At 46.0% G+C, this 26404-nt stretch overlaps 1 non-coding gene across 1 annotated transcript; it reads right to left on the minus strand.

Annotated features, from left to right (window-relative positions):
* Positions 1-22262: 22262 nt before the first annotated feature.
* On the minus strand, positions 22263-22369 carry LOC111897295 (small nucleolar RNA R71). The gene has a single exon (XR_002852181.1). It is a non-coding gene; the product is annotated as a small nucleolar RNA R71 (small nucleolar RNA).
* Positions 22370-26404: the final 4035 nt, after the last annotated feature.

Below are 26404 nucleotides of genomic sequence, written 5' to 3' on the forward strand. Positions count from 1 at the left end.
GTACTGATTAATCATTGATATGATGGCCTGATTAGGATATGCTTAATCATGGTTACTCAATGCTCGAATTCTGCTTGCTTTGTACTTTTAGGAGTTCTAGCTATCTTTAACTAACTAGTAAACGAATACGCTAAGTTACATATTACGAGGACTAAATAATTTTAGAAGGTTAGGTTTAGCCTGATTTCATATCTCTCATTTGAGTCTAACCGTTTAGGGAGAGACCTCTCATTCGAAGAATTATCTGGTCTTAGTAATATTTAATAGTATTCGCGAGCTAGTTAGGGAAAGATAGCAGGGACTTCTTATGCAGCTGATGGTGGAGAGTAGGACGGAGATTACCCTAGGGTAAGCATAGGATGAGATTAGCGTTGAGAGCAGTAGTAGTGAAAGGGACTTGGTGGAGTCAAGGAAATTCTTGAGGAAAGTACGGATAGATGTCGAAGGAAGTATGGGCCCGTACTACTAAAAGTAGAGGATCCGTACTCGAGTCAAGGAGGGATGAGATGAACCCAGGGTACTTGTAGTGTGTGAGATCCCTCGAGTTATGATGAGTATTCTGATTATTTTTATGGTATATTTTCAGTATGATGACGCTACGTACTAGACCAGTTGGCAGTTCTGGCGCCGGTGAGGGATCAGGCTTGGTCTCTAGAGTCGAGTTTCTAGATAATCATATGAGGGAGTTCATCTCATCTCAGATCACGCGCAGCATCATTGATCAGACTTCTGTGTTCTTAGGCACGGTCAAGGAGGGCATTTTGGAGATTCTTGATGAGAGGTTGGGTGCATTCCGTACAGAGATGGTGGCCATGATGGGGGCGCGCATGATGACATTAAAGGAGTTCTGAGATTGTGGAGCTCCAGACTACCATGGCGCTAGGGACCCCATTGCTAGCAGCAGGTGGTTGGCGGATGTCGCCAATGCCTTTCGCACCAGCCGTTGTCCTGAGGGGGACAAGGTCCGAATTGCTTCCTGCCTCCTGAAGGACAGAGCGCATGATTGGTGGGAGGAGATTGGACATGCTATTGGTGATGATGCCCTTGATACTATGACATGGAGTGACTTACAACCAGGTTCAGGGTCGAGTTCGCAGCTGCGATTGAGGTGCAACAGCTTGCACGGGAGTTTCAGGATCTCCAGCAGACGACTAAGACTGTGACTGAAATCACAGCCATGTTTAGGGAGAGGTCCCTTATTGTCCCACAGTATGTGGCGAACGACGAGATGAAAAAGTCCCGGTACCATGAGATGATACGCAGTGGTATCCGACAGTTTGTTAGCCGCTCCAACTACAAGACGCTAGAGGATATGATAGCGAGGGCTCGGGAGAGGGAGCTGGATTTAGAGATGGAGAAGAAGACGAAACCAGAGGGGTTTCAGATAGGGAGTTCGGGCAAAAATCCTAAGGTATCGGATCCATCAGGGTCGCAACCGTTGTGGCAAGTGCGGCAAGATGCACCCGGGGGGGGGGGGGGTGCAGGGCGGGTAGTTCGGGTTGCTTTAAGTGCGACCGAACTGGTCATGTCAGCAGGGACTGTACTGATACCACCATAGTATCTGATCTGATTTGCTTCCAGTGCAATCAGAGGGGCCACAAGAGGTCCCACTGCCCGAGTTTAGTAGCAGCAGGATAGGTGGCGACGCCCACTCCTGCAAAACTTGTAACACCCGGTTCCTAGTACGTATTTAAATTCAAGTATTTTTGTAATTTACTCTGGGACTCGGCGAGTTGGAGGCCCAACTCGTCGAGTAGACTCGACATTATGCGGGGGTTTTAATGATCAACTCGACGAGTCGAGAGACCGACTCGATGAGTAGGAGTTGTCTGGACAAAACCCTAATGTTTAGGGTTTGCACCCTATTTAAACACTTTATCTCGTCCCAAACCAGCCTCCATCATCCTCCCAACTCAAAGAAACCCTAGATTTAAACCCTAAACCCTTATTGAGCGTTCGTGAGCCCTTTTGGTGTTTTTTGTGTGTGTTTGAAGTTGAAGAAGAAGAAGAAACCTTGTAAGTTCAAGTAGAAGCAAGGAGATCTAGAAGTTTCACTTCATTCTCTACTCATTTAAAGTAAAAAGCTAGAACCTTGACCATCTATCTCTTAGATTTTGATTTGGGGCTATTTCTACCCTTTTTATGAGTATAGAGGAGCAAAAATCGGATTATGTGTGTGTGCTTTGAGTTACACTTCAGATCTGAGGCTATTGGGGGTCGTTGTGGCATAAAGATGCCAACTTTGTTGCCATAAACACCCCATGCATCTTGTAGACCTCCTTTTATCGCTTTTAGAGCCAAAGGCCCCATGCATGTACGCCAAGTTTATAGCTTTACGTATAAAATAGACCCTAGGAGGCCAGATCTATGATTTGGGTGCATTAAGACCCATTATAATCGACTGTATAGTTTTGGAAAAAGGGGGAGTCGACAAGTCGTTCATGGGACCCGGCGAGTTGGGTTGTATTTTCCACCAAACCCTTTCTGTTAATGGACCAGATGTTAAGATCGAAGGTTCCCCAGTTTCTTAGGTTCACTAAGGACCTGGAAATCATAGGACTCAACGAGTGGATGAACAGACTCGGTGAGTTCATGGCAATGTCCCAGCCACATGAAGATAGACTAGGCGAGTTCAAGGGGAACTCGGCGAGTCATAAACTAAACATCTTCATATGGATGAAGATGAACTCGATGAGTTCAAGGACAAACTCGGCAAGTCGGTTGAAGATAGTCTGATGTGTTGTTGAAGGCGAACTCATCGAGCTCTTGCTAGACTCAACGAGTAAGGACGAGATTATGGCAGTAGGTGAACATAGGGACTTGGCGAGTTGGCGGACCAACTCGGCGAGTCGAGTCAACCAGATATTGATTTTGACCAGAAGATTGACCATTGATCAAGGTGTTGACCTTGACCTTGTTTTGGATTTGAGTTGGCCCTTGTAAGGCTTACGAGTATGAACTGATAAGTTAGAAAGTTGTTGTGTAGGGATTAAGGATTCGATATACCTGGCAATTCGTGTCGTGTATTCATGTCGTGTCGTGTCTCTCACAGATTCATGTTTTCGTGTCTAAAATTGCCATGTCTAGGATTCGAGGAGAGTTGGGTTTTGTACAGAGATCAGTCCAGACACCAAACGACTTTGAGGTGAGTTTTCTCCTAGTAGGAGTGGGTCTACGGCCACAATGCCAGCCCACAAGTAAGAGTGTTAGATAGATGATTGTCTTTGTGATAATTATCTAGGGTTGATATGAGATATGTTTATTGTGCCTGATATGATTATTGTTCTTGATATGTTTACTGTGCTTAATATATGTTAGCAGTAGTAGGGGTGAAATAGTCCCCGGTTACCGGTTGAAAGATATCAAAGAGGAGGGTAGCTTCTAGTTACCGGTTGAGAGATACCAAAGGGGAGGTTAGTTCTCGGTTACTGATTGAAAGATACCGAGGAGGAGCCTAGCTCCTGGCTATTCCTGATAGTTACCGGTTGAAAGATACCGAAGATTATGCATTATTTGGTATGGGTATGATGGGGGAACTCACTAAGCTTTGTGCTTATGGTTTTTAGTTTTGGTCTCAGGTACCTCTTCGTCTAAGGGGAAGGAGCCGGTGGGGTAGCAGCACATCACACATTCACACATGATATTCCGCATTTGAGAAACCTGGGATTGTACTCTGATATTACACTATTTGATAATATGGTTTCGAGACTTGTGATTTGTGACTTTATGTTAAAATGATATCAATGTTGTTATCCGTTAATTGTTTTTTTTTACAAGTAATATACTCTAAAAATGAAAAAAATGGGTCTCCATTTTGGGATGTTACAAGTTGGTGTCAGAGCCTTGGTTTGAGGGATTCGGACACACCTTCGGGGGTGTGTGAACTCAAATCGAGGGCTTGAAGGATTTTTACAAGAAAAATGGTTTTCTAAAATTTGAAAGAAGGAGTTTTGAGAAAGAACAAGGTGTGTGATGCGTGCGACCGACCGAGCTCAAGTAAGTTTCCCCAAGATACCCATACATGCTATGTTATGTTATATGATATGATTATGAGAACTACATGCTAGATTAGGGCTAAGGATCTAGGAAGGATGCCTTATATGCCTGTTGTGTGAGTTTACTGAGCTATATGCTAGGGCTGGTTAGTCAGCAGTATGCTAGCCTGATTAGGTTATGCTTGGTGTTGGTTACTCAATGCATGAATGTTGCTTGCTTTGTGCTAGTAGGGGTTCCGACTAGCTTTAACTAACTAGTGAGTGGATATGTAATAGTATCTACAAGCAAGTTAGGGGAAGATGGTAGGGACTTCTCATGCAGCTGATGACGGAGAGTAGGTCGGAGAGTGCCTTAGGACAAGCCTAGGATGAGACTAGTTGGGAAGTAAAAAGGAACTTGGTGAAGTCGAGGCAATTCTTGAGGAAAGTATGGATAGATGTGGAAGGTAGTATGGGCCCGTACTACTAGAAGTAGAGGATCCGTACTCGAATCAAGGAGGGCTGAGATAGAACCAAGAAACTTAGAGAGTGTGTGAGACCTCTTGAGAGTATGTATGACCCTAACATCATTGTGTTATTTTCGGTATGGAAATTATGTGACACGGAGCAGGATCTAGGTTAGGATTAGGGACAGACTCAGGTGCGGGATCCGAGCAGATTGACGACGGGCTACGCGAGTTCATTGCGTCTAAGATCACGAGAGGCATCCTTGAGGCGACCCCAGTTATTTTCGGGTCGATCAAGGAGGGGATTATTGAGCTGATGGAGGATCGCCTCCGAACATTCAAGAGTGACTTGGCATCCAGATAGTCATGTACGTGCACATTGTCCTTAAAGGACTTCTGAGGGAGTGGTGCACCAGACTTTCACGGGGTGAAGGACCCCATTTTGGCCAGGAGATGGATTGCATACATTGAGTCAGCACAATTGACGAGCTTCTGCCTAGAGGGGTCGAAGGTCTGCTTTGCTGCAGTTGTTGAGGGATCGAGCCAGAGATTGATGGGAGTTAGTGGGTGATTCACTGGGGGCCCCAACCATTGAGGCTATGACTTGGTCAGATTTTTTGACCAGGTCTAGGGCTGAGTTTGTGCCGACTGTGGAGCTTCAGCAGCTAGCCAGGGAGTCTTTGGATATGAGACAGACTATTGAGACTGTGGCGCAGATCACCGCCAGGTTCCGGAAGAGGGCCTTGTTGGTACCTCAGTATGCAAGGGATGAGGAGATGCGGAAGACCCGCTACCATGATATGTTGAGGGCTGACATTCGGGAGCATGTCAGCTATTCTGCTTGCCCGAAGCTAGATTCCATGATTTCCAAGGCGAGGGAGAAGGAGATTGATCTAAAGCACCTCAGGAAGCGGAAAGCGGAGAGAGGACAGGTTGTTGGGGTTTCAGGGAAGAAACCCAAGGGATTCGACGCTAGGTCGAAGGGACAGCAGGGCCGGGACCGCTGTGGGAAATACGGTAGGTCACACGAGGGAGTTTGCCGCACTTGTTCAGGATCGAGCTGCTACAAGTGCGGCAAGACGGGGCATTTTGGCAGGGATTGTACTGCTCCTGCCCCCATTGTGCAGACTTCAGATCTGATTTGCTTTAATTGCAATCAGAGGGGCCATAAAAAGGCCAACTGCCCTAGATTAACAGCAGCAGCGCTAGTGGTGGTGCCAACTCCAACAACTACGCGGGTTACGGATGGTCGAAAGGTCAAGTCAGAGGCTCTAGTGGTGAGGAGCCAAGGTTTCCAGTTGACAGCCAAGGAGGCACGCGCCGCACCCGATGTTGTGACGGGCATGGTTTATTTTCTCATATATATATATATATATATATATATATATATATATATATATATATATATATATATATATATATATGCCGCTTGTGATGTTGATGTATTATGCTATATGTTTTTTTTAGGATCGTTCCATGTGAACGATATTCCGGTCCAGGTGTTGTTTGATTCGGGTGCTACTCGATCATTTGTCTCTCATGTGCTTAGCAAGAGGTTTCTTGAGTCTTCGGGCATGTTTGATTGCCCTCTAGAGGTCGAGATTGCGGACGACCGGTCAATGAGAGCGTCGGAGGTTTTTAGAGATTGTGTTCTGAAGTTTTACGAGGAGCGCTACTTCGTAAATTATGTTCCCATATCATTGCGGGGGAACAAGGTCATCATAGGGATGGATTCGTTGAGCCCCAATGGGGTAGTGATCAACTGTGCGCAACATTTAGTTCGGATCAGGACCCAGGTGGGGGATAGATGATGATTCAGGGCAAGAGGCCATAGCGTGGACCAGCTTTATGTTCAGCAGCGAGGGCAAGGCGCTACCTCCAGCAGGGTTGCGTGGGGTATGTCGCCTATGTTTTGGATACCCGAGAGATGGGTCAGGCGACGGTGAGTGATGTGCCAATGGTACAAGAGTACGTGGATGTATTTCCAGAGGAGCTGTCTGGGATACCTCCGGAGAGGCAGGTGGAGTTCAGGATCGACCTGGTCCCTGGTGCGGCTTCGATAGCCAAGGCACCGTATCGGTTGGCTCCTCCTGAGATGCAGGAGTTGTCTACACAACTGCAGGAGCTGTTAGACAAGGGATTCATCAGACCGAGCAGTTCGCCCTGGGGAGCCCCGATACTATTCATGAAAAAGAAGGACGGGTCGCATGGTATGTGTATAGACTACCGGGATTTGAAAAAGGTAATAGTGAAGAACCGTTACCCACTCCCAAGGATTGATGACCTCTTTGACCAGCTTCAGGTAGCATCTTGGTTCTCCAAGATTGATCTGCGTTCGGGTTACCATCAGATGAGGGTCTGAGAGGAGGATGTGCAGAAGACTGCGTTTTGGACGCAATATGGTCATTATGAGTTTGTGGTGATGCCTTTTGGGCTCACCATTGCTCCTACCGCGTTCATGGATCTCATGAACCGCGTGTGCAGACCGATGTTGGATCGGTCTGTGATAGTTTTCATTGATGACATCTTGGTATATTCCAAGACTCGGGAGCAACATGAGGAGCACTTGCGGGAGGTATTGGATACTCTTAGGAGGGAGAGCTTGTATGCCAAGTTCTACAAGTGTGAGTTTTGGTTGCGCGAGGTGCAGTGTCTTGGGCACCTTGTCAATTAGGACGGGATTTCAGTCGATCCGGCCAAAGTGGAGGTCGTGATGAGGTGGGAGGTCGCGAAGTCTCCATTTGAGATTCGAAGCTTCTTGGGATTGGCAGGTTATTTTCGGAGATTCATTCAAGACTTCTCCAAGAGAGTCATTCTCTTGACCCGGTTGACAAGGAAAGTCGTGGTCTTTCGCTAGGGGTCAGAGTAGTAGGCTGCATTCGAGACTCTAAGACAGAGATTGTGCGAGGCGCCAATCTTAGCCCTGCCAGAGGGCATGGATGATTTTGTGGTATATTGTGATGCATCCATCTCGGGTTTGGGCACGGTATTGATGCATATGGGGCATGTTATCGCCTACGCTTCGAGGCAGCTAAAGCCTCATGAGGCGAACTATCCGACACATGACTTGGAGTTGGGGGCAGTTGTTTTCGCCCTCAAGATTTGGCATCATTACCTCTATGGGGTCCGTTGTACTATTTACACGGACCATAAGAGTTTGAGGTACCTTATGGATCAGCCGAATCTGAACATGAGGCAGTGTCAATGGTTTGATGTGGGGAAGGATTACGATTGTGAGATCCTCTACCACCCGGGGAAGGCCAATGTTGTGGCCAATGCACTTAGCCGCAAGGCAGCGCCGATCAGAGACATCCACATGAGGATGACCATGGTGACTCCGTTGTTGGAGTGGATTCGAGAGGCCCAACAGGAGGCTATGAAGGAGGAACATCGTAAGAGTGAGCGTATCGTGGGCCAGGTTTCCTGCTTCGATTATGAGAGTCGGGGATTATTGAACCTACAACGTAGAGTGTAGGTCCCATATCATGGAGGTGTGTGCCAGGTATTGATGGAGGAGGTGTAACATCCCAAAATAGGAGCCAAAAAATTCATTTTCAAAACATACAATTTGCAAAACATTAGAAAAAAAAACATTCATGGATCATGTCATTTCATAAAAGATGTTGCTTGTCTGGAAACCATTTCATAAAACATAATACTATCAGAGTACAAAACCCCAGGAGGATCCCATAGTGCAGAATACAAAGCGTGTGTGTGATGTACCGCTACCGTGCCGGCTCCTTCCCCTTCGAAGAAGAGGTACCTGAAACCAAAACTGAAAACTGTAAGCACGAAGCTTAGTGAGTTCCCCCATCTTACCACATACCACACAATCACATAACATACATACTGCCAGGCATTTTTGGGGTGCCCGACCTACCCCGTATGGCCTTTCTGGGGTGCCGACCTACTCGTGTCAAGACATTCTGGGGTGCTGACTACCCATGTCAAGCCATTCTGGGGTGCTGACTACCCTTCGGTCCTAACGACCGAACTTCGGGGACTATTTCACCCCCTCCTACTACTACTATCACATATCATAACATAACAGATTATCATACATATATGGGGTGTCTGAACTACCTTTCGGTCCTAACAACCGAACTCGGGGACTGCTCCCCTCCTACTACCTCTAACTCATATAATAGATCATGCTAGCATATAAACATAACATCACATACTGTCAGACATATCTGGGGTGTCTGACTACCCTCTGGTCCTAACAACCGGACTCTACTACTATCACCTATAACATATCATGCTAGCATATAACATATCAGGTAGTAGCAAACCTAGATGATATCACAGAGACAATCATCTATCATACGTCTCCTACTGGTGGGCCGGCATTGTGGCCTTAGACCCACCGCTACTGGAAGGTAACTCACCTCAAAGTAGCTGCTGATCTGCGTGGGAACTGACTGCCTTTTGCTGCTGCTGTCCCGGAAGTCCTCCGGCTAAAATCCCCACAAAACACTTAGTCAAATACTGCTAATCATCCTTAGGGTAAAATGACCATTTACCCCTAACCAAGCCAAGAGTCAAAGTCAACTTCCAATTGACCCAACTCGCCGAGTCCCTATCCCTTTGTCTGACCACAACCCCGTCTCTACTCGTCGAGTTAGGGATTGACTCAACGAGTTTTCCTTTTAATCCAAGGTCCAATAGTCCTTCATCCTACTCGCCGAGTTGTATGAACAACTCGCCAAGTTCATCTTCATCCGAAGAACATGCTATGCTGAGACTCGCCGAGTTGTAAGAACAACTCGCCGAGTCTGTTCTTGAGGCAAGAAGATTGCCTTGAACTCGCCGAGTCAGGGCATTGACTCGTCGAGTTCCTTCATGAGTGAGTCTGGCTTCCGACCCACTGAGTCACACCCCATGACTCACTACTCCACCCCGCAAACACAAAAAAGGGGAAAACTCGGGGACTCACGACTCGACTCGCCGAGTCCGATGAACGACTCACCGAGTCTGTCACATGCAATTACTATATACTCGATTCTGCTTGAATCCAAATCATGCCATTCATAGATCTGGGTTTCTAGGGCCTGATTAACACGTAAAGTTTCCAACTCTACGTGTAAATAAACACCAATGAAGGTTTTAGGGCTCAAAATGCACTAAAAGAGTAGATCTAGGGCTTTCATGCAATATGGTTCCATAAAGGCAATAGATCTGAGCTCCAAGAGCTCAATCATGCCTAGATCTAAGGGTTAACCAACTTATTACAAACCCTAATTCATAATCAAGCTTGGAAATGGCTCAAGAAGGACTTTAATGGATCTATAAAGGTCTACAAGCATGAAAACAGAGGGAAACTGAGTTATACCTCAAGGGAATCACTTGCAATAACACCAAGGTGCCTGGCCTCCTTCTTCTCTTCTTGATCTACTCTTCTCTTCTCTCAAAATCTTCAAGAACACACCAAAACACTTCAATCTCTCAAGGAATAAGGGTTTGGACGATGTTGGGAGCTCTAAGGGTGAAGGGGGCGAGGTTAGGGCGCATAAGGTTGGTTTAAATAGGGTGCAAACCCTTGAAATTTAGGGTTTCATCAGACAGCGGGGACTCGCCGAGTTCAGAATGTGGACTCGCCGAGTCGCCAACTTAAACGTGCTTCCAAACCCGTCTCTACTGGGCGAGTTGGGCCTACAACTCGCCGAGTCCAAGGCCAAAATGCAAAACACATAGATAAATTTTTATGTACCGGTGCTACAAATCTCCCCCACTTATTTTAGACTTCGTCCTCGAAGTCTGCTGCTCGATCCAGAAACAGCTCGGGGTAATGCTCCATCATTTCTTCCACCGGCTCCCAAGTCCATTCCGAACCCTTCCGGTGCTGCCATTGCACCTTTACTAATTCCACTCTCTTGTTCCTCAGATCCTTCGACTTCCGGTCGAGGATTGCGACTGGGCGCTCTATGTAATTCAGGCTGTCATCAACCTGTATATCCTCTAGCGGTACCACCGCTGAATCATCCACTAGGCACTTCCATAACTGGGATACATGGAAGGTGTTCTGGATCTGACTGAGCTCAGCTGGCAGATCCAGCCAATATTCCACCTTGCCCACCCGGGCTACAACCCTGAACGGACCAATGAATCTCGGACCCAATTTGCCCCGCTTCCTGAATCGAATGATGCCTTTCCAAGGCGACACTTTCAGGAGAACCATATCCCCGACCTGGAACTCCAGGTCTGAACGATGCTTGTCGGCGTAACTTTTCTGCCGACTCTGCACAGTCTGAAGCCTGCTTCGAACCTGTTGGATTTTCTCGGTCGTCTTGAGCACCACCTCGGTGCTCCCCATGACCCTCTGACCAACTTCACCCCAACATATAGGGGTCCTGCACCTCCGTCCGTACAACATCTCGAATGGGGGACGGTCAATACTTGCGTGGTAGCTGTTGTTGTACGAGAACTCAGCCAAGGGAAGATAGGTATCCTAACTACCACCAAAGACTAGCACACACGCCCGCAACATATCCTCCAACGTCTGGATGGTCCGCTCGCTCTAACCATATGTGTGCGGGTGAAAGGCGGTGCTAAAATGCAGACGCGTGCCCAATTCATCATGAAACTTCTTCCAAAACCTGGGAGTGAACCGCACATCTCGATCTGATATCACTGACACTGGCACCCCGTGCCGCGCCACTATCTCCCTAATGTAGATATCGGCCAACTTCTCGGCCGAGATACTCTTCTGAATCGGAATAAAATGGGCACTCTTGGTCAACCGATCCACGATGACCCAAACCGAATCTACTCCACGCGCCGTCCTGGGAAGCTTTGTGATAAAATCCATCGTAATATCCTCCCATTTCCATAACGGGATATCCAACGACTGCATCTTGTTGTGTGGTCTCTGATGCTCGGCCTTGACCTTCCTTCAGGTTAAACACCGCTCGACGTACCACGCCACATCCCGCTTCATGCAGGGCCACCAATAGTCTAGACGAAGATCCTGATACATCTTCGTCGCCCGTGGATGAATAGAGAATCGGGATTTGTGTGCCTCCTCCATCAAGATCTGGCGCACGCCTCCGTGATACGGCACCCACACCCTACGGTGTAGTGTCAGTGATCCCCGGCTATCATAATCGAAGGAGGTGACTTGACCCACTATTCTCTCACTCTTCCGATGCTCCTCCTTCATAGCCTCCTGCTGAGCTTCCCGAATCTGCTCTAACAGTGGAGTCACCACTGTCATCCTCAAACACACATCCCTGATTGGTGCCGCCTTACGGCTAAGTGCATCGGCTACCACATTGGCCTTCCCCGGGTGATAAAGGATCTCGCAATCATAATCCTTCACCACGTCCAACCATCGACGCTTCCTCATGTCTAAATTCGGTTGATCCATGAGGTACCTCAAACTCTTGTGGTCCGTGTAAATGGTACATCGAACCCCGTAGAGGTAATGCCGCCAAATCTTGAGGGCGAACACCACCGCCCCCAACTCTAAATCATGCGTCAGGTAGTTCGCCTCGTGAGGCTTCAGCTGCCTCGAGGCATAAGCAATGACATGTCCCCTCTGCATCAAAACTGTACCTAAAATCGAGATAGACGCATCGCAGTATACCACAAAATCCTCTACGCCCTCGGGCAGGGCTAAGATTGGCGCCTCGCACAATCTCTGCCTCAGAATCTCGAACGCTGCCTGTTGCTCAGGCCCCCATCGAAAGACCACGACTTTCCTAGTCAACCGTGTCAGGGGTACGACTATCTTGGAGAAATCCTAGATGAATCTCCGATAGTAGCCTGCTAATCCTAGGAAACTCCGAATCTCGGATGGAGACTTCGCAACCTCCCACCTCATCACGGCCTCCACCTTGGCTGGGTCTACTGAAATTCCATTTTGGTTGACGAGGTGCCCAAGAAACTGCACCTCGCGTAACCAAAACTCACATTTGGAGAACTTGGCATACAAGCTCTCCTTCCTCAAGGCCTCCAAAACTTCTCTCAGATGTTCCTCGTGCTCCTCATGCATCTTGGAATAAACCAAGATGTCGTCAATGAAAACTATCACAAACCGATCCAGCATCGGTCTACACACGCGGTTCATGAGGTCCATGAACGCGGCAGGAGCATTGGTGAGCCCAAACGGCATCACCACGAACTCATAATGGCCATAACGCGTCTGAAATGCGGTCTTTTTCACATCTTCCTCCCTGAACCTCATTTGATGATAACCTGATCATAAATCGATCTTGGAGAACCAAGATGCTCCTTGTAACTGGTCAAAGAGATCATCAATCCTCGGGAGTGGGTAACGGTTCTTCACCGTTACCTTATTCAGCTCCCGGTAATCTATACACATCCGATGCGACCCGTCCTTCTTCTTTACAAATAGGATCGGGGCTCCCCAGGGTGAACTACTCGGTCGAATAAATCCCTTGTCTAGCAGCTCCTGCAGCTGCGTAGACAACTCCTGCATCTCGGGAGGAGCCAACCGATAGGGTGCCTTGGCTATCGGAGCCGTACCAGGAACTAGGTCGATCCTGAACTCTACCTGACGCTCCGGAGGTACTCCAGGAAGCTCCTCCAGGAACACATCAGCGTAGTCTCGCACCACTGGAACCTCACTCACCGTCGCCTTACCCGCGTCCCGAGTATCCATAACGTACGCGACATATCCCGCGCAACCCTGCTGAAGGTAGGGCCTAGCTCTCGCTATTGAACATACTGTGGGTCCCTGTTGTGGCCTCTCGCCATGGATCACCAACTCTCCCCCACTTGGGGTCCTGATCCACACTAACTGCTGTGCACAATCTATCACCGCCCCATTAGGGCTCAACCAATCCATGCCTATAATCACCTTGTTCCCCCGCAAAGGGATGGGAACCAAATCCACCAAATAGCGCTCCTCAAATAACCTTAGGACACAATCCCTGAACACTGCTGACGTTCGTACCGATCGATCATCGGCGATCTCTACCTCCAAAGGCCAATCCAACATGCCCGAGGACTCAGTAAACCTCTTGCTAAGCGCAAGGGAAACAAATGATCGGGTGGCACCCGAGTCAAACAACACCTGAACAGGAATGTCGTTCACATGGAACGATCCTAACGCATATACACATAACACAGATCAATATCATAACATCATAAAGATAAGATAGAGGGAAAGAACCATACCCGTCACCATATCGGGTGCGGCGCGAGCCTCCTCGGTAGTCAGCTGAAATGCCCGGCTCCTCACCACTGGAGCCTCTGCCTTGACCTGCCGGCCATCTGTAATCTGAAGGGTAGCTGGAGCTGGTGCCTTAGCCGGCGCTGATGTTGTCAACTGGGGGAAATTGGCCTTCTTGTGGCCCATCTGGTTGCAGTGGAAACACAACAACTCCGATGTCTGAATCACAGGTGCAGAGGCGGCACAATCCCTGCTGAAATGCCCCATCTTGCCGCACTTATAGCAGCCCGACGAACCCAGCCTACATGCTCCCTCATGAGGGCTGCCGCATTTCTTGCAGCGGCTCGGTCCTGACTGGCCTTTCGGCCTACCATCTGGTCCCTTGGGTTTCTTCCCCGAAGCCCCTACTGCCTGACCCTCCTATGTCTTCCTCTTCCGGATGTGCTCCAGATTATCTCCCTCTCCCTTGCCCTAGCAATCATAGAATCCAGGGAAGGGCAAGCTGAAAAAATGACATGCTCCCGAATATCAGCTCGTAGCATGTCATGATAACGGGTCCTCCTCATATCCTCACCACCCGCGTACTGGGGCACCAGCAATGCCCTCTCCCGGAACTTGCCGGTGATCTCCGCCATAGTCTCCGTCGTCTGTCTCATATCCAAGAACTCCCTGGCCAGCTGCTGAACCTCGACAGCCGGCGCAAACTCTGCCCTGAACCTGGTCGCGAAGTCCGACCAAGTCATAGCCTCGACAACCCAGGCTCCCAACGAGTCACCCACGGACTCCTACCAATCCCTAGCTCGATCTCGTAAACACCCTGCTGCAAACCTCACCTTCGACCCCTCAGGGCAGAAGCTAATCATCTTTGCAAACTCAATGTCTGCAATCCATCGCCTGGCAGCTATGGGGTCCTTCGCCCCGTGAAAATCTGGCGCACCACTGCCTCGGAAGTCCTTGAAGGACAATTTGGGAGATCCCGACTGGCCAGATGCCATGTCGCTCCTGAATGCCCAAAGACGATCCTCCATCATCTCCAATATCCCTTCCTTGATCGACCCGAAGATAATAGGGGGTCGACTCAAGGATGCCTCTGGTAATCTCTGACGCGATGAACTCGCGTAGCCCCTCATCTACTGGCTCGGAATCTGATCCCAAACCCGAACTGCCAACAGCTGGCCTCGAGCGTAGTACCACCATTCTGAAATACATAGATAATAATTGTTAGCGATACTGATACCTCTGGAGGAATCACACCCACTATAAGTTCCCTGGTCTTAACTTGGCCTTCCTTGGTTCGGGTACGGATCCTCTGCTTTTAGTAGTACGGGCCCATACTACCTTCCACATCTATCCGTACCTTTTCCAAGGACTTCCTTGACTCCACCAGGTCCCTTTTACTACCGCTGCTCACTGCTATACTCATCCTAGGCTTGCCCTAGGAAAATCTCTAACTCCACCCTACCCGGTCCTCAGCTGCTGAAGGCCTCCTTGTAATGCCAATTAGTCATTACTTGAATACCATCACATTTGGTAAGGCTCAGATAATCCTTCGAGTAATAGAAACAGCTCTACACGGTTAGTCTCAGACAAAAGCCGCGCAGTAAGGCCAAATCCAGCACTCTAAGATTATTCAACCCTGATCACATGTGACGTGACGTATTCATCTAATGTCTAACTCCCATCACTTAGAGTCCCCACGAAGCACAAAGCAAGTAGCATTCAGACACAAGGAAACAATCTCAGGCATATCCGTCCTCATAGAGGAAAGTTGTACTAGCATACAATGCTAAACTCATACTGTCATGCATAACCCTAACAAGCTATCCTACCGCTGTCTACTCAATTCTAGCATGCAATTTTCATACACTGAAGCACATAAGGCAGGCACATAAGGCATCACTCCTAGATCCTTAGTCCTATTCTAGCATGTTGTTCTACTAAAACTGATAAACATAACATAAGCTGGTATGGGTACTTTGGGGAATACTTACTTGAGCTCGGCCGGTCGCGCGCATCACATACACTTCGTTCCTTCTTAAAACTCTTTACTTAGCTTTTCGACAAATATTTTCTTCTTTAAAATCTTTTAAATCCCTCGATTTGAGTACAGACACCCCCAAAGGCGTGTCCGAATTCCTCAAACCAGGTCTCTGATACCAACTTGTAACATCCCAAAAATAGGAGCCAAAAATTTCATTTTCAAAACATACAATTTGCAAAACATTAGAAATAAAACATTCATGGATCATGTCATTTCATAAAAGATGTTGCTTGTCTGGAAACCATTTCATAAAACATAATACTATCAGAGTACAAAACCCCAGGAGGATCCCATAGTGCGGAATACAAAGCGTGTGTGTGATGTACCGCTACCGTGCCGGCTCCTTCCCCTTCGAAGAAGAGGTACCTGAAACCAAGACTAAAAACTATAAGCACGAAGCTTAGTGAGTTCCCCCATCTTACCACATACCACACAATCACATAACATACATACTGCCAGACATTTCTGGGGTGCCCGACCTACCCGGTATGGCCTTTTTGGGGTGCCGACCTACCCGTGTCAAGACATTCTGGGGTGCTGACTACCCATGTCAAGCCATTCTGGGGTGCTGACTACCCTTCGGTCCTAACGACCGAACCTCGGGGACTATTTCACCCCTACTACTACTACTATCACATATCATAACATAACAGATTATCATACATATATGGGGTGTCTGAACTACCTTTCGGTCCTAACAACCGAACTCGGGGACTGCTCCCCTCCTACTACCTCTAACTCATATAACAGATCATGCTAGCATATAAACATAACATCACATACTGTCAAACATATCTGGGGTGTCCGACTACCCTCCGGTCCTAACAACCGGACTCTACTACTATCACCTATAACATATCATGCTAGCATATAACATATCAGGTAGTAGCAAACCTAGATGATATCACAGAGACAATCATCTATCATACGTCTCCTACTGGTGGGCCGGCATTGTGGCCTTAGACCCACCGCTACTAGAAGGTAACTCGCCTCAAAGTAGCTGCTGATCTGCGTGGGAACTAACTGTCTTTTGTTGCTGCTGTCCCGGAAGTCCTCCGGCTAAATCCCCACAAAACACTTAGTCAAATACTGCTAATCATCCTCAGGGTAAAATGACCATTTACCCCTAACCAAGCCAAGAGTCAAAGTCAAAGTCAACTTCCAGTTCACCCGACTCGCCAAGTTGGTCTACCAACTCGCTGAGTCCCTATCCCTTTGTCTGACCACAACCTCGTCTCTACTCGTCGAGTTAGGCATTGACTCGACGAGTTTTCCTTTTAATCCAAGGTCCAATAGTCCTTCATCCTACTCGCCAAGTTGTATGAACAACTCGCAGAGTTCATCTTCATCCGAAGAACATGCTATGCTGAGACTCACTGAGTGGTAAGAACGACTTGCCGAGTCTGTTCTTGAGGCAAGATGATTGCCTTGAACTCGCCGAGTCAGGGCATTGACTCACCGAGTTCCTTCATGAGTGAGTCTGGCTTCCGACCCACTGAGTCACACCCCATGACTCACTACTCCACCCCACAAACACAAAAAGGGGGAAAACTCGGGGACTCGCGACTCGACTCGTCGAGTCCGATGAACGACTCGCCGAGTCTGTCACATGCAATTACTATATACTCGATTTTGCTTGAATCCAGCTCATGCCATTCATAGATCTGGGTTTATAGGGCTTGATTAACACGTAAAGTTTCCAACTCTACGTGTAAATAAACACCAATGAAGGTTTTAGAGCTCAAAATGCACTAAAAGAGTAGATCTAGGGCTTTCATGCAATATGGTTCCATAAAGGTAGTAGATCTGAGCTCCAGGAGCTCAATCATGCCTAGATCTAAGGGTTAACCAACTTATTACAAACCCTAATTCATAATCAAGCTTGGAAATGGCTCAAGAAGGACTTTAATGGAGCTATAAAGGTCTACAAGCATGAAAACAAAGGGAAACTGAGTTATACCTCAAGGGAATCACTTGCAATAACACCAAGGTGCCTGGCCTCCTTCTTCTCTTCTTGATCTACCCTTCTCTTCTCTTAAAATCTTCAAGAACACACCAAAACACTTCAATCTCTCAAGGAATAAAGGTTTGGACGATGTTGGGAGCTCAGAGGGTGAAGGGGGCGAGGTTGGAGAGCATAAGGTTGGTTTAAATAAGGTGCAAACCCTTGAAATTTAGGGTTTCTACTCGGCGAGTCGGGCCTACAACTCGCCGAGTCCAAGGCCAAAATGCAAAACACATAGATAAATTTTTACGTATGAAGAACCAGGTGCTACAGGAGGCACATAAATCCAGGTTTTCTATCCATCCCAGGCGACGAAGATGTACAAGGATCGTCGCCTTGATTATTGGTGGCCCTGCATGAAGAGGGATGTAGCTTGGTTCGTTGAGAGATGCCCGACCTGTAGGAAGTTCAAGACCGACCATCGGAGGCCTCACGCCAAGACCTGGCCGTTGGATATTCTGTTGTAGAAATGGGAAGATATCACTATGGATTTTATCACAAAGCTTCCCAGGACTACGCGGGGAGTGGATTCAATTTAGGTCATCGTGGATCAGTTGACCAAGAGTGCCCATTTCATACCGATCCAGGAGAGCATCTCGGCCGAGATGTTGGCCGATATCTATATCCGAGAGGTAGTAGCTGGACACAGAGTGCCAGTTTCGGTGATTTCGGACCGAGACATGCGGTTTACTTCCAGATTGTGGAAGATGTTTCATGACGATTTGGGTACTCGCCTGCACTTCAGCACTGCTTTTCACCCACAGACGGATGTTCAGAGTGAGCGGACCATCCAGACTCTGGAGGATATGCTGCGGGCGTGTGTTTTAGATTTCGAAGGTAGTTGGGATACTTACCTTCCTTTGGTTGAGTTTTCCTATAATAATAGCTATCATGCGAGTATTGACCGTCCTCCCTTCGAGATGTTGTACGGGAGGAAGCGCAGGACCCCGATATGCTGGGGTGAGGTTGCCCAGAGAGTCATGGGGAGTACTGAAGTGGTACTCAAGACTACAGAGAGTATCCAACAGGTGTGGAGCAGGCTTCAGACTGCTCTAAGTCAGCATAAAAGTTATGACGACAAGTGTCGTTCGGACCTGTAATTCCAGGTCATGGATATGGTGCTCCTGAAGGTGTCACCTTGGAAAGGTGTCATCCAGTTTAGGAAGCGGGGCAAGTTGGGCCCCAGGTACATTGGACCTTTCAGGGTTGCAGCCCGGGTGGGCAAGGTGGCATATAGGCTGGACCTGCCAGCCGAACTTAGTCTGATTCATCGCACTTTTCACGTCTCCCAGTTACGGAAGTGTCTGGTGGACGATTCGGCAGTGGTTCCTTTCGAGGACATTTAGGTGGATGACAGCCTGAATTACATCGAGCGACCAGTAGCTATCCTCGACAGGAAGTCGAAGGATCTGAGGAACAAAAGGGTCAAACTAGTGAAGGTACAATGGCAGCACCGCAAGGGCTCGGAATGCACTTGGGAGCCGGAGGACGAGATGAGGGAGCACCTCCCCGAGCTTTTTCAGGGCTCAACAGCAGACTTCGTGGACGAAGTCTAAAATAAATAGGGAAGATTTGTAACACCCGGTTACTGATACGTATTTAAATTCAAGTATTGTTGTAATTTACTTTGGGACTCGGCGAGTTGGAGGCCCAAATCGTCGAGTAGACTCGACATTATACGGGGGTTTTTAATGATCTAGTCAACGATTCGGTAGACCGACTCGGCGAGTAGGAGCTGTCTGGACAAAACCCTAATTTTTAGGGTTTGCACCCTATTTAAACACTTTATCTCGTCCCAAACTAGCCTCCATCTCCCTCCCAACTCAGAGAAACCCTAGATTGAAGCCCTAAACCCTTATTGAGTGTTCTTGAGCCTTTTGGTTCTTTTTGTGTGTGTTTGAAGTTGAAGAAGAAGAAGAAAGCTTGGAAGTTCAAGTAGAAGAAAGAAGATCCCGAAGTTTCACTTCATTCTCAGCTCATTCAAGGTAAAAGGCTGAAACCTTGACCATCTATCTCATAGATTTTGATTTAGGGCTATTTTTACCCTTTTTATGAGTATAGAGAAGCAAAAATTGAATTTTGTGGGTGTGCTTTGAGTTGCACTTCGGATATGAGGATATTGGGGTCTTTGTAGCATAAAGATGCGAACTTTGTTGCCATAAACACCCCATGCATCTTGTAGACCTCCTTTTATGGCTTTTTGAGCCAAAGGCCCCATGCATGTACATCAAGTTTATAGCTTTACGTATAAACTGGACCTTAGGAGGCCAGATCTATGGTTTGGATGTGTTAAGACCCATTATAATCGATTGTATAGTTTTGGACAAAGAGGGACTCGGTGAGTCGTTCATGGGACTCGGCGAGTCGGGGTGTATTTTCCACCAAACCCTTTCTGTTTATGGACCAAATGTTAAGATCAAAGGTTCCCCAGTTGCTTAGGTTCACTAGGGACCTGGAAATCATAGGACTCGGCGAGTGGATGAACAGACTCGGAGAGTTCAAGGCAATGTCCCAGCCACATGAAGACAGACTCGGCGAGTTCAAGGGGAACTCGGCGAGTCATAGACTGAACATCTTCATATGGATGAAGATGAAATCAACGAGTTCAAGGATGAACTCGGCAAGTCAGTTGAAGATAGTCTGATGTGTTGTTGAAGGCGAACTCTTCGAGCTCTTGCTAGACTCGACGACTAAGGACGGGATTATGGCAGTAGGTGAACATAGGGACTCGGCGAGTTGGCGGACCAACTCGGTGAGTTGAGTCATCCAGATGTTGACTTTGACCATTGATCAATTTGTTAACTTTGACCTTGTCTTGGACTTGAGTTGGCCCTTATAAGGGTTACGAGTATGAACTGATAAGTTAGAAAGTTGTTGTGTAGGGATTAACAATTTGAGGAGAGTTGGTTTTCGTACCGAGATCAGTGCAGACACATCACGAATTTGAGGTGAGTTTTCTCCTAGTAGGAGTGGATCTACGACCATAATGCCAGCCCACAAGTAAGAGTGTTGGATAGATGATTGTCTTTGTGATAATTATCTAGGGTTGATATGAGATATGTTTATTGTACCTGATGATTATTGTACTTGATATGTTTACTGTGTTTAATATATGTTAGCAGTAGTAGGGGTGAAATAGTCCCCGGTTACCGGTTGAAAGATACCGAATGGGAGGGTAGCTCCCAGTTATCGGTTAAGAGATATAGAATGGGAGGTTAGTTCCCGGTTACCGGTTGAAAGGTACCGAGGAGGAGCCCAGCTCCTGGCTATGCCTGACAGTTACCGGTTGAAAGATACCGAAGATTATGCATTATTTGGTATCGGTATGATGGGGGAACTCACTAAGCTTTGTGCTTACGGTTTTTAGTTTTGGTTTCAGGAACCTCTTCATCTAAGGGGAAGGAGCCGGTGGGGTAGCAGCACATCACACATTCACACATGATATTCCACATTTGAGAAACCTGGGATTGTAATCTGATATTACACTATTTGATCATATGGTTTTGAGACTTATGATTTGTGACTTTATGTTAAAATGATATCAATGATGTTTTCCGTTAGCTGTTTTTTCTAGTAATATACTCTAAAAATGAAAAAAATGGGTCTCAATTTTGGGATGTTACAACACTAAGGATTACCGATGGCCGTTAGGGTCGGATAGAGGTACCTACAACGAGGAGCTTGGCTTTTCAGCTGACTGCAGAGGAGGCACGTGTAGCTCCCGATGTTGTGACGGGTATGTATCTTTTACTTATCTCTTTATTTATATTGATTTGTTGCTTATGTTTATGTGTTTTGTTGTAGGATCGTTCTTAGTGAACGATATATCTGCTCTGGTATTATTTGATTCGGGGGCTACCCGATCTTTTGTATCGGTCGCGCTTAGAAAGCGATTTCTTGGACTTCGGGGGAGCTGGACTGTCCTCTTGATGTAGAAATAGCGAATGATAGGACGGTACGGGTTGCGAGGGTTCACCGGGGATGTACACTGTAGTTGCTTTATGAGCAAATTTCCGTGGATTTAGTCCCCATTCCTCTGTGAGGGAATAAGGTTATCGTGGGTATGGACTGGTTGAGCCCTAATGGGGCTGTGATCGACTACGAGTAGCAGCTTGTACGAGTTTGGACCCCAAGTGGGGGAGGTTTGGTGATTCAGGGCGAGAGGCCACAGTGTGGACCGAATTTGTGTTCAGCAGCGAGGGTGAGACACTATCTATAGCAGGGTTGCACAGGTTATGTCGCCTATGTCATGGATAGTCGGGATAAGAGTAAGGAGATCGTGGATGATGTACCAATCGTATAGGAGTACCCAGACATGTTCCCAGAGGATATGACTGAGGTACATCCGGAGAGATAGGTAGAGTTCTGGATCGACTTAGTTCCTGGTGCGGCTCCGATAGCCAAGGCACCATATCGTTTGGCTCCTCTTGAGATGTAGGTGTTGTCTACACAAATGCAGGAGCTATTAGACAAGGGATTTATTAGGCCGAGCAGTTCGCCATGGGGAGCCCCGATTCTTTTTGTGAAGAAGAAGGACAGGTCACATCGGATGTTTATAGATTATCGTGAGTTGAATAAGGTAACAGTGCGAAAGATTGGCTCAAATCACTCCCTCCCGGATCCATCACTACATAGGCTAAGATGAAAGAAATCCATAGCTAACTTTAAACAGCAAGCTGGAGAATCCCTTTATGAGGCATGGGAGAGATATAAAGGTTTACTAAGGAATTGCCCACATCACGATCTAAATAGCCAAAAAGAAGTCTCCATTTTCTATGATGGAGTGAATGTGACCACAAGGCAACTCCTTGATTCGCAAGGACCTCTCACACAGAAGCCACCCCTAGAAATCAAAGAGCTAATTGAATAATTCTCTAAGCACTCTAGAGAATATCATAACCTAAGGAATGAGCTAAGTCGGGGGGCTGTGAACTTAGTTAATGATAGCATGGCAGCAATGATGGCTAAACTAGAGAGTTTGGATCAAAGAATGACTAATATGGACCAATCCATCCACCCCATTAGGGTCAGATGTGAAAATTGTAAAGGGCCTCATCTCACTACGGATTGTGATCTTGACGAGAACGGGAACTAGAGGACACAAGTGTGCTATTCAAGTGGTGATAGGTATGATGACAATTGGCGGAAACCAAAAAAGGATTGGCTTCCTTATGATGAGTACAAAAAGGCAAAAAGGAGGAGAAATTTAAGCAAAAAGAAAGGGGCTTTTATCAAAAAGAGGAACCGGTGCTGGAGAAGAAAGCTGACTTGGAAGATATGTTTACAAGATTTGTAGCCGTGTCTGAGAAGAGGCACAATGATACAGATGCTAAAATGAAAGAGCAACGAAATATGCTTAGAGAACATCAAGCTATGATGAAGGATCAGCAAAATATGCTTAGGAATCAGCAAGCATCTATTCATAACATTGAAAAACAACTAGGTCAGCTTGCAAAACAAATTAACCAAAGAGCACCCGGTGGACTTCCTAGCAATACCAAGCAAAATCCAAGAATGGCGCATGTGAATGCAATAACTACAAATTCTGAGCCAATTCACAACCCTCTGACCTTTGTCCAGAAGAATCACAACAAGGTGCAAACAGAAGAAGTAAGTAGCTGGAATTCGAGTAAACCCGACTCGACTCGCCGAGTCGCCAATATGGACTCGACAAGTCGACAACCTGTTAACACAAACTGCACTCTTTTGAAGCCTTACCGACCCTCTTTGCCATTTCCAAGCCGAGCCATGCCTGATGAGCAGATTCAAGAATATAGGAGGTTTATGGAGCACATAAAGGCACTCCAAGTAAATATTCCATTTGTTGAAACGATATTACAAACACCGAAATATGGTAGTTTACTTAAAAACCTCTTTACCACTAGAAGAAATATAGAAGAAGTTGCTGAAATAGTGCTGAGTGAACTGCCAAAAAAGAGGGGCGATCTGGGGAGCATCACCGTACCTTGTCAATTTGGGAACATAATGATCACACGAGCATTGACAGATTCGGGGGCAAGTATTAATATTATGCCATATTCCTTCTTCCAAAAGTTAAACCTTCCGGTCCCAAAGCCAATTCCAATGAAGATTCATCTAGCCGATAAAACGATTATACATCCAATGGGAGTATGTGAAGATCTCCTTATCAAAATTTATAAGTTAGTATTTCCGGTTGACTTCATAATATTAGATATGGAAGAGGACTCTAAAGTACCAATCATTCTTGGGCGACCATTCTTTAATACCGCTTGTGCCTTGGTAGATATGTGTGAATCCATGCTAACATTAAGGGTTGGAGATGATTTGGTAATTTTTGAAGTTGAGAAAAAGAAGAAGCCCAAAGAGTCAAAAGAAGATAAGGTTTCCTTAATGATTTTAGATGATGAAGTGTTGGAGAGAGAGCTTGCTTACTTGCAAGAGGACAATCCAAACCAATTCTTATTATCCTTGGAAGAAAATTCTGATGCCAAGGGAGATCTAGAGGAGATAGAAAGGCTGATCAAGGAAGCTGACTGCAAAGAAAGCCTCACAAGTGTTGAAGACTCTCTGACTCACCGAGTCGTATCTGCTAACTCGACGAGTACATGCGAAAGTTCCCAATCTAATGGAAATGATAATCTGCAAGCCATCCGTACCCTTTGTGAACCAGATGTGCACGTTTTGCATGATTACTTAAAGAATCCTCTTAAGAAAAACAAGACTGTTAAATATTGTGTCAACTTTGAGGATGCACATTTGTCTTTTCTTGAAGCAGTTGTGGAGGATGATGCGGCTGTCCAAGAGGAGGATAGAGGAAGTTTGGAAGATAAAGGGGATCTTAAAACTTTCAATGGTGATAATCATAACTCTTCTATTGAATCACATATGCTAGATCAAGAAGAGATGTCAATCAAAAGCAAAAGAACCAAGCCTCGTGCCATTGTCTCTACTTCGTGTGAAGATTTCACTTTCAAAGTACCATATTCTGTAACAACCAAAGAGGCAATCAAGAAAGATAAGAAAGGAAGGGAAACGATAAAGCGTGAAAAGGAAGAAGTGGAGAAAAATAAGCATGGTAAAGGCTAAAAGCGTAAAGCTGTAGAAATCACTACAAGGAAGAGAATGGAAGAATTGAAGAGGGTATACAAGAGAAGAATCCATTTGTACAAGACAAAATATAAAGTCCAAAAATTAAGGAAAGAGATATTAATGGAGGAATCAGTAGAGACGTAAAGTGGGATGGAGTCCAGCTAAAGACTCCTCAAAAAAGAAGCGCTTAACGGGAGGCAACCTGTCAAAAGAGTTTGCTTTTCTTTTCTTTTTCGTTTTTCGTTTTTGTTTTATGAGGATTACTCAGTTTTTTTTCAATCTTCATATTCATCCATAATTGATTGCTTGAGGATAATTAAGGCCTAAGTGTGGGGTGCGGTGTTATTTTTAAATAAGGAAACTTTTTTTAGAAAAGGAAAAAAATGTTTTCAACAGAATAATGAACTCGGCTAGTCTATACACTAACTCGACGTGTCTATACACTAACTCGACAAGTCCATACACAGAGGTGAAATAATTTTGCGACCTGACTCAGCGAGTCTGAACGATGACTCGACGAGTCGGTTTAATTTACTGAATAAAATGCCACACCCCAAAACCGAGAACGGCGGAAACGTTCTGGGGCGGAGGACGTCATGTAAAGTATCACAACACAGTAATAGTAACCAAGCAAACAACATCATCCATTGCATTAAATATATAATTTTAATACAAGTGTGTTATGTACAGTTATAGACACCAAAATAATGTAAGTCAAAATAAAGAGATGAGTCCTGAATGCGCTCCATCTTCTCAAAAGTTGGTCTTGGTACCTGTCTACTGATAACCTGAGAATACAAGTTATTTTGAAAGAGTTTATCAGCATTAAGCTAGTGAGTTCATAAGTATTTTAGTGTAGGTGATTGTTATCAAAATTTTTGAACATCTCTCCATTGTAAGTTTGTAAAATGTATGTAAATGTTTGTAAGTGTTTGTAAAAGTTTGAATCTCTTAGAAAAACCTATATTTTCTATTAAAGTTGCCTTCTTCCAAGGCTTAACTGTTTTGTATGCTCGTTTGTTGTAAAAGTGTGTAATTTCCCAAGTGTAAATATCATTAACAAAATATAGTTTGTACATAAATGTTTAAGTGAATTAATCACTAAATGTATGTAGTGGGTAAATTTATGTAGTACTGTAGTGTTGTATTATAGGAACTACTGCTGTACTAACTACCTTAAGTCGGATTTATCATAAGGTATCATGTGATTAATTGTACCATACTATCGACTGAGTAACAACGACAAATGTAGGTCGTAAAAAGGTATGACGTTTGGCACCCGCAGACCTGCAGGTCCGGCTGTAGCTAGCAACAAGGTGTAGGATAGTCAATCTAGTATAGATCTATACACAAACTCACGCTCTCCCTCCAAGAGACTCTGGTTACAACTCGGGCCATGACATGTAAGGCATGCTCCGATATAGTGGATCACATTTATGTAAGTGTATGTATGTATATGTAATGTATTGTTCATGTTCTAGTATCGTTGTATATGTTCTCTTCCTAGTATAGTTGTACAGGTTCTTCTCTAGTATAGTTGTATATGTTCAGCTCTAGTATAGTTGTATATGTTCTGCTCTAGTATAGTTGTATATGTTCTGCTCTAGTATAGTTGTATATGTTCTCTTAGTAATGTAATGTATAAGACTCATGAAAGAACTGACTCATTGATCTATCAACAGCGTAAACGTAATCTTGTGTTACCCCGAT

The sequence above is a fragment of the Lactuca sativa genome, chromosome 5 (genome assembly GCF_002870075.4).
Source record: "Lactuca sativa cultivar Salinas chromosome 5, Lsat_Salinas_v11, whole genome shotgun sequence".
NCBI classification, from domain to species: Eukaryota; Viridiplantae; Streptophyta; class Magnoliopsida; order Asterales; family Asteraceae; genus Lactuca; species Lactuca sativa.